The sequence below is a fragment of the Dendrobium catenatum genome, unplaced genomic scaffold (assembly GCF_001605985.2).
Source record: "Dendrobium catenatum unplaced genomic scaffold, ASM160598v2 fragScaff_scaffold_249, whole genome shotgun sequence".
Classification (NCBI taxonomy): domain Eukaryota; kingdom Viridiplantae; phylum Streptophyta; class Magnoliopsida; order Asparagales; family Orchidaceae; genus Dendrobium; species Dendrobium catenatum.
Window position 1 is genome coordinate 4,238,152 of NW_021318711.1, and position 7,294 is coordinate 4,245,445.

At 31.3% G+C, this 7,294-nt stretch overlaps 1 long non-coding RNA gene across 1 annotated transcript; it reads left to right on the forward strand.

Moving 5' to 3' along the window:
• Positions 1-546: 546 nt before the first annotated feature.
• LOC110097639 lies at positions 547-6,348 on the forward strand. The gene is made up of 2 exons (XR_002303219.2): positions 547-5,300; positions 5,953-6,348. It is a non-coding gene; the product is annotated as an uncharacterized LOC110097639 (long non-coding RNA).
• The last annotated feature ends 946 nt before the right edge of the window (positions 6,349-7,294 follow it).

Below are 7,294 nucleotides of genomic sequence, written 5' to 3' on the forward strand. Positions count from 1 at the left end.
TGTATTTGTTTGAACCATGTAAAACATTGTTTGAACACATGAATCAAACCTTATTCATGAAAATACGATATGCGTCAAGAAGGGGGTGAATTGAAAATTTTTTGCAATAAAATAACAATCCTAAATAGGAGTTCTTATTTTTTTGTTTTTAAATTTTAAACAAAACAATTAAACTTGATGTGGAAGCGGATGATTAAAACACGATTGCAACAGTAGATGATGAAATTTTAACTTACACAACAAAAAACTAAAGCATGATTTTCACCAAGAAGTTATAAAAAACGTAAAATGTAAAACATAAATAAGGTGTAGTAAACAGAAAAATCACACCAGAAGATTTATAGTGGTTCGGTCACTTGACCTAAGTCCACTCCCCAGAGTCCTCCACTTCAGTAATTTTACTACTCATAAGTAATTCTCCTTTTGCCCCCACAGCAAGCCGGAGAAGCCTTTACAAACCTCCACTTTCACTTACCTGGCATGGCGGAGTACCAAATACTATGTCACCCTCCCGGTGACGGTAGCGAACCTCCTCGTTTTTGGAGAAGGTAGAGTACCTTAGAGAACACAGACCTTGAAGGATCTCTCCCCTAAGAAAGCTTCCCACAAGTTCTCGAGCCACAGGAGGAGCAAGCGTGTAGTAGGCTAAGAGAAACCGTGTGATCTCCCTCACATTCCTCCATCCCAAACTCACATTCTCCTTCCTCTCACAGACCCAAAATCTTCTCAAGTAGCTCTCTCTCAAGAAGTCCCCTTCTTGTCACATTCCTCTCTCATAATTTTTTTTCAAAAGAGAAAAGATTCATATATAAATCACGCTCCAAGAAATCCTAAAATTTCAATTTAGTTGTTTATGTTCGTATAGTACGATCCAAGATCGTACAGTACGATCAGTTCAAAATAGCCTTCGTCCTAGTACAAAGGAGTACAAACAGGCAATTTTTCTAAACAACATCGTACAGTATGATACAACATCGTTCAGTACGATATGTTATTTTTCTTCTGTTCGTACAGGATGAACGCTGGGATGATGAAAACTCGTCTCTGTTCATCGTCTGATATGATCTACTTCGTACAGTACGATATGTTAAAAGCTTCATATCGTCTGGTACAATTTTTCACTTCATTTAGTACAATTAGTTAAAAAATCAAGGGATCCTCTGGTACGATGTTCGGGACGATTGAAAACAACCTCGATTGATCGTACAGTACAAACCATGTTGTACAGTACGATAACCAATCAGAAATTAATCTTTGATTTACTGACTAATCACGGGGGTTAATTTAAGTAAGTATTCAAATTATCGTACAGTACGATTGGATCATACAGTACGATCAATTAAAAATTTACCGTTTAGAACTTACTTAAATTAATCTGGCAGCTAGGATTTTTAATTAGAAACACATCATACAGTACGATATGTATCGTACAGTACTATTTGTTCACATATAGCCGTTGAGCCATAGCAGGTTGTATAGTACGATTTAAAATCGTATAGTACAATCTACAGATAAAAAAATTTTCTTATTTTAAAAACAAACTCTCCCCCTGTGTTTGTGCATGGTTGCTTAGTTTGCATACACTTTGTGGGCAGACTCAAGAAAAGAAAAAATACAAAATAAATGAAAATTACAGAGTTACAAACTTCATATCCTACTCTACCTAGTCTTGAGTCTTATTATTGTCTTGAGTAATATGTGATCTCCCTGAAATGTTAGTACTCACAGACAAGAGAAAAATTCAAAATATTCAATGAATAATAAAATAATTCAAATTGACATTATTTATCATCATCAAAATTTCAGGCTAGGGGTCATGGACTGCAACAATTCAAACATTATCTTGAACAATGTTTGAGACATGTTTGAAAGCTTTCAACTAGTTCAGCCATAGCTCATTATACATATAATCAAGAATAAGGTCATTGGGTTCGATCATAACATGAAGATAAAAATGATCATATCAAATGTGAAGAGGGACTCTAATATTAATTTGTTTCATGAGAATATTTCATGGTGTCTTGGAAAAGCTATCAACTATGTAAGAGGGTTTCTCCAAGCATCATTCTGGAAATTATCATCGTATTTGATTATGCTATATAGAAAAAAATTTAAAGATAATTGTTGAACTTCAATTTGATCGTGAAGAATGTTTCAAGTATATTTGATTCTTTTTAGGTGTTTGCATTCAAATCTTCAAAAGTGCATTTCATCTAGTGTTAAATATCCAGATATATTTTATAGATGTATATTGCTTGTGCTAGCGGCACAATATGCCAATAATCAAATTTATTCTATAACATTTATAGTAATTAACTAAAAATTGATGAGTCATGGATGTATTTCATGACGAAGCTGAGAAAGCCAATAAGCATAGTGGAAAACATGGTGTTCATTTCTAATAGATATAACAATATTGCTAATATATTATTAATTATTTTTCCAAAGACACATCATGAAACTTGAACTGTTTATGTTGTAACAAATAATATGATGAAGTTTAAAATTGATGTTTGTCATGAGGAATTTCACCTGACTTCAACATTCATAGAAGCATTGTGTTCTAGAGCCATGTCGATAAAATACATGTCATGAACTCAGCCATAGCTTTCTATCTAGAGAATGAAGTTGGCTTTGAGTGATTTGGCTCGTGCTTTCTTTCATAGAAATTGACCTTCTAATCTATATTGTTTGCTTAAATTATCTAATGGAATAATCCTTCAATCTCTAACAAGGTCTTTTTTTTTTCTTTTTTAAATAGAATGAAGCTTATTTATGATTTGGTGGATCCACTTCTTTTTCTTATGCATGCCTTCTCTATTGCAAGATCATAAGCTACTTAAAAATCAAGCATAACTTATCCCATTGCATTTATATTTCGTTTACTATAACCATGAATCCTCTCATAATTCATCTATTATAATATTTAATTCTTAAATGCATTTTCTTACATAACACATTTTGTGGTTATTTATTCATCTATTCCTAAAATTTATATTTTTAACTATTCTACAATTCAAGTTGAGAAGCATATGCTTTTTTATAATGACCTCATTGATAAGCACTTGCGCAGGCATCATTTTAGCTTAAAAAGGAACAAAAAAATAAAAAAATAAAAACTCATAATAGCAATTATTCTCATGTAAACTTAAACCACCTGAATGTATATGGTTATAAAGGTTGCTATACTTTTGTTTACTAGCTAAACATTTTTTTTCCTTTATTAATTATTCGTGTGAGTGGACAGTCCTAGAGCAAAAACACTGATTAGATTATGTCTGATTTCAATCAAGTGGTCAAGAGATAAATTCATGAAAATAATCTCTGCAATTCAGTTTAAGGTTATGTATACTAAATACTAACTTCTGAGCCTTTTGCACAATGTTGCTAGGATAAGTTGACTTTGACTTCCTAACCGTCTTCCTGATTTAGTTACTTGCCTTGCATGTGTGATGCCCCTCTTGGCAGTCTCATCCAACTTGAATTTTTATTCGTTAGTAGAGAATATGCTGAGGTTTGTAAATTCCTACATTTAACAATATAGAGGATAACAGGAAATCATCCTCATTTTTTTATTTTTTGGGTAAAGCAGATGATGGTTCTACCATAGTTGTTCCTCAGTACTGACCAAGTTTACATCCCAAAATGAAACATGTAAACACATGCAACTATCTTTTTTGCTGTTGATTTTAAGCTCATTGGCTGGATCGTTTTCATACATATTTTTTTCCTTAAAATTTGAATGAAATGTGCAATAAAATGGCTTTTGTCAAACGAACATAGCAACTATGTCATCCTATGCCATACTGCCTAAGCTAATTGTTTGGCTGTATGCAATGCTTCTCGTGTCCAAACCGCTCAAAATCGGATGGAAGTCCTTCCACCATAGGACATAAAGACCTCTCTCATGCTTTGAGACAAAAAATTGTAAATTTATTGCAGTTTAGGAGGGCATAATTTTCTTGTGTTCTATCAGTGGTCAGATGATGGAAAAGCATGTACTTCCTCATCCGATGCTTCTAGCATCTTCATGCAATAGAACATCTATCTGAAGTCTATAAATGGCTAAAAATCCTGAAAAACTTGAACACTATGATTTAATATCATATTAAATTCTCATAGTATACATATTTGTGAATTGAGTAAAGTTTTCAAATTTAATGTGCAACTGCATATTATTCGAGTTTACATCTATTCTTGCGTCAAGAAAAGTAGGATGCTTGATTAAACAATTTTTCAATCTGTTTTCTGACATGGAATCTTCCATTTCTACGGAAGAATTCAAATATTTTATTCAGCAAAAAATGTTACTTCCATAGTTGACTTATAGAATTAGCCTAGAAAAGTACGTGCCTATTGAATATGTGGAATGCGTCCATAATGAAGGTAGCTGTTGTAACTGAAAAATAAAATATAATAAAATAAAATAAGAAAAATAAATAAATAAATAAAGAAAAAATGGAATGTTGACAAGTGGTGAACTCTTGGTTTCATTGAGACACTTTCAACCAAAATGGAACAATTCAACTTAGATTTAACCATGTTGTAATAGGTCATTATCATGTTGCCAGCTTGCGCTGATTTTAACATTCCAGTGAAAGCACCCATTTCATTTTGTAAATAGCATATGAATGATGCAAAAAGACTTGGAGGTTGTATTAGCCTCAAATTGGACAGCAATATTTACAAGATTTATGACGGCCTTTGAAGGAGAGTTGACTGTAGGCTCAGAATTATCTGCTGATTAATAAAATTCTTGCCTATTCAAATTTTACATCTATAGCGTACTTAAACTGATTGGTTTGCTAATACCCTTTGAACGATCACATAGTTTACCTTGATAATGTATTATTTTCTTACTTGTTATATCAAGGAAAAGTATCTCAATTTGAAAAAATGGAAAATTTGTTCTGTTTGGTCATTTATTTTTTGAAATATTATCATTCTACCTATTTTCATTTGTTATTAAAACTTTTTAAACGTACGCATCAGCAAATATTGATACTAGGTGTTAGAGCAAAAGGCGGAACCATGCAGCTCATGATGATATTTCTTTGAGTGTTAAATGTTATTCAATTTAGAATTTTTTTTTCAATATTTTGCTTATCATTAAAAATAAACTTGGACATTGGCTGTTTCATGTGCTTCCTGATTTAGATTGCAAATTTATGTGGCATGGAAATAGCTGACTTAAGATACATTATGGGTTATGGTAATAGATACAGCCTTCTTGGGCATCACACAGTTGAGGAACTGCAAAAATTTGGCTTAACTGAAGCCATGATCGATGACCAGATCTGGTAATCAAACCCTTAAAATTTTTTTTTTTTTTTTAAATTTATTGTTATCAACCTTATTCGCTTGAGAATTATTGAAAATAAAGCTTTTCCATTTAAATGGTCGGCGTGAATTGAATAATACCAGACTTAATGTAGCATATAGTTGTTGAAGGATATCTTTGCAGTTGTATGCATTCCTCTTCGAATGTTTGCTAAGTGAAATAATCGTTAGGTGATTCTATTGTGATATAGATGTCAGAAGCTAAACTCATAATACTAGTCTACTTTTAAATGTATGGTAAAGCTGTATTAACTCACACTTAGGTTTTGTTTGGGATAATTCTTTTATTGTTTTATAAAATAGTTTTTTTTTTCCAAATTGTTTTTGAAGGCAGCAAAAGAATAACGGTCAAAAATTGTCCCAAACGAAATCTTAGCTTTGCATTGATGAAATTTTCGTGGTTGTTGTTTACCATAAAACTCGATTTAAGCTTTGTTTGAGACTACTTTTTTATTATTTTAAGCAATAAAAAACGTCCCAAACAAAGTCTTAGTTTTAGCTTTGAATAGATGTTGAGTGCATTTTGACTTGGTTGTTAGGCTTACAACTAGATGTCTTTTCATTTATGAAGATAATTGCTCATAATTTTTGTTATTTTGGGCATCAATTTAGGCAAAGGAAAGCAAAACCAGGGGAGCTAAATTATGATTCCTTGACCACCGGACCATCTTTCTTCACACATTTTGACTGACAAATGATTGCATGTATATATCTATAGATACCGACTTTGTATGTAAAGAAAATAATTTTCCAAGGAATCAAGAATAAATGCCCAAGTATTATATATATATATATTTTCTTTTACCTTTAGTATTGTGGCTATATGTCAGGCAAAATGACACTTTTTATATCTCTGTAAGAGCCGTTAGCCCTACAGTAACTCTCTAATGAAGATTCACAATATTTGTAGACATCTATTCTTCTGTACAAAAACTACGCACCTGTTTTAGGTGCTCTCAAATGGCTTCAAGGAAGCAGACATAAATCCAATAAGAAATCTGTTATCTCCATCCATTTTTACTTCAGATTTATGTTTTGTTGATTAAATATATCAATGACAAAGACTTATTAGAAATTATTAATGATATTAATTGAAGAAAAAAAAAAAAAACAGAAACTTCAAAGCTGCTGGCATATCCGAGTCACCAAAGGACTATGGTTACAAGTAACAAAAGTGAGACAAATCAAATGGTGTTCTGATTAAAGCTACCGAACGTCAGACAGAATGATATTTCAACTTACGCAACACGAAAACTAAATAACTTCTGCAGTATTAATTGAGACGGCTTGTTGCTTTCATAGTGTTCGAGAAAAACAAAAGTTATTTAGGATTGAAAAGGCAAACTTCTAAAAGTCATATCAATTAATGAATTTGTATACTACCCAAAGAAAATAAAACAAACGCCAAAAATACAATGTTAGGATTTACGTTTTTAAGATTTGACAAGAAGAAAGAGGCTGTTTTTCTCGTGGAGGAAAATGTTTTAAAATATTTTGATATAAAACATATCGAGATGAGCATTAAAATTTTTAAATTTATATTGAGATTTGTATAATATATGATATTTTGAGAAGTATTAATCTCTATAAAAATTTTAAGTTCTTTGATGTTTAACTTGAAATATATATATATATATATATATATATATATATATATATATATCTTAGGTTTCAAATCAAGCTTCATTTGGGAAAAAAATTTACTTCTTTAAAAGCAGATTTTTCGTATAAAATTTTTTGATTCAAAAAATTTTTATACTAAAAATTATTTTAGAAAGTAGTAGAATATTCTCCCAAATAAAATCTTAATCGGTACCAGCTCAAAATGTTATAAGAGCTCGTGCTTGTGAAATAGTTTTTTTTTTTTTTTCGTGCTTGTGAAATAGTTGCTAAAGTATAAGAATAGTAAATGTTTAAATCACTCTTAGCTTTCTTAATAATTTGAATAGTCGCC